General features: G+C 41.1%; 1 protein-coding gene across 1 annotated transcript in view; it reads right to left on the bottom strand.

Annotated features, from left to right (window-relative positions):
* Positions 1-2,277, bottom strand: part of SBDS (Shwachman-Bodian-Diamond syndrome) — a 7,844-nt gene that overhangs the window by 2,903 nt on the left and 2,664 nt on the right. The gene's annotated exons all lie outside the window — the stretch shown is intronic.

The raw sequence follows: 2,277 nt of genomic DNA, 5'->3' as shown, positions 1-2,277 counted from the left end.
TGCACCACCATGCATGGCTAATTTTTGTATTTTTAGTAGAGATGGGGTTTCACCATGTTGGCCAGGCTGGTCTCAAACTCCTGACCTCAGGTGATCCGCCTGCCTCAGCCTCCCAAAGTACTGGGATTACAGGTGTGAGTCACCTCCCCTGGCCTTGAAGTAGATTTTTAAAAGCTTGCACCTTGTCCATTTACATGTTTAAATACTACAATAATTCTTCAGTTACATCCCAAGTGTTAGCAAAAATTTTTCAGGTATTTACAAGAACAGGCCCTGTTCTAAGCACTCTTCATATTGACTTATTGAGTTCTCTTAATAACTCCCTAACCCTACCACAGACACAGACAGAGAAAAGAAAGGGAGTTAGGAAGTTGTCTAGAAACACAAGCCATAGTTTAATAAAAATAAGAGTGGTTTTATTGATTACACACAATTTTAGCTATATTAATATATATTATAAATTTTAAGAATTAGAAATAAGTGACTTTTATTTTTTAACGAAGAATAATCTAAGTTATGGCAGCATGTTCAATGAAAATTATTTAAGTCCGGCACAGTTTTTCTAGATCTGTTTCTCAGATAATAAGGAACATCATCCAAGCATAATGACCCTCATAACGTAAGTTCCATTAAGTAGAAATGAAGCATCGTATGTTTTCTTTTTTAGGAAAGACTCCCCTTTTGTTGTATAGACATATCCCTAATAATCTTACTCTACTGTACAAATAACTTTTCACTCACAAGAGTTGCCTCAAATAACTTTCACTTTGGAAAGTTGTCAAGGCATGAAACAGAGTAGCAAAATGCCACTCTGGACTTTGCATCTTGGAGTTTCAATTTTGCTTTAGGATTTAGACTCCAGTTTATAATTAAAACCTAATCATTTCCACATTATTATACTTATGTAGGAAAGCCTTGCCGTGTCCACTCTTAACACAAAGATAGAAAATGTCAAATAGTTTGAGCAAGTATTTGGCAGATCACAGACATGAAACAGTGCTGTCGGAAACAAAAACCCTTTAGTGTTTTTAGCGGTGAAGAGATTGATGGGTGTCATTCAAATTTCTCATCTCCTTCTTCCACATCTTTCAAATTGAGTACTTCCAAAGAACCTTTGCCTTTGGTTTCCTTTTTTATTAGCTCATCAATTTCTCGGAAGCAGCCCGGGTCAATCAGACATACCTGAAACATTTAACGTAGCAGTTTACCGCATGAGGATGAGCAATACACAGAAGAAACTCAGCTTTAACTTCCTTTAAGGCAAACACAAGGCTTTCCAGAGATCTCTAATAATAGCACAGTTCTATGGTGCAATAGGTAAGACAATGGGTAGGGCAGCACACTGGGTTCCAATTCTGCCTCTGCCCTTGAGTAGCCATGTAGGCCCCTGTGACAAGGCATTAATCCCTATGTTTAAACACTTATTCTGATTCTTCAGCTGTAAATGGAAGGGACAAACTAGAAAACTCTCATTCTTCTCATACTAAAATTTAGCATTACATTTTATAGCTCAATAAAGTCACCTCCACGTAGGAAGGAGAAAAAGCAATGTGAAGACTTATTTAGAGACCATGTGTACGTTTATTTATTTATTCATTTTTTTGAGATAGAGTTTTGCTCTTGTCCCCTAGGCTGGAGTGCAGTGGTGTGATCTCAGCTCACTGCAGCCTCTGCCTCCCGGGTTCAAGTGATTCTCCTGCCTCAGCCTCCCAAGAAGCTGGCATTACAGGTGCCTGCCACCATACCTGGCTAATTTTTTGTATTTTTCGTTTCGCCATGTTGGCCAGGCCGGTCTTGAACTCCTGGCCTCAGGTTATCTGCTCGCCTCGGCCTCCCAAAGTGCTGGGATTACAGGCATAAGCCACTGCACCTGGCCCATGCGTACAGTTTTGCAAAGAGTTTAGAACTTCGAGTAGTGTCAGATGGGTTAATTCACATCTACAGTGGATACTCACATACTCAATTTACTTTTAAAAAGAAGCTGCAGACCGGGCGTGGTGCCTCACGCCTGTAATCCCAGCACTTTGGGAGGCCAAGGTGGGCGGATCACCTGAGGTCGGCAGTTCGAGACCAGCCTGACCAACATGGAGAGACCCCATCTCTACTAAAAAATACAAAATTAGCTGGGCATGGTGGCGCATGCCTGTAATTCCAGCTACTCAGGAGGCTGAGGCAGGAGAATCACTTGAACCCTGGAGACAGAGGTTGCAGTGAGCTGAGATCACGCCATTGCTCTCTAGCCTGGGCAACAAGAGTGAAACTCTGTCTCAAAAAAAA

The sequence above is a fragment of the Mandrillus leucophaeus genome, unplaced genomic scaffold (assembly GCF_000951045.1).
Source record: "Mandrillus leucophaeus isolate KB7577 unplaced genomic scaffold, Mleu.le_1.0 Scaffold42, whole genome shotgun sequence".
NCBI lineage: Eukaryota > Metazoa > Chordata > Mammalia > Primates > Cercopithecidae > Mandrillus > Mandrillus leucophaeus.
The sequence above is the reverse complement of the archived record's forward strand: the minus strand, read 5'-3'. Positions and strand labels throughout refer to the sequence as shown.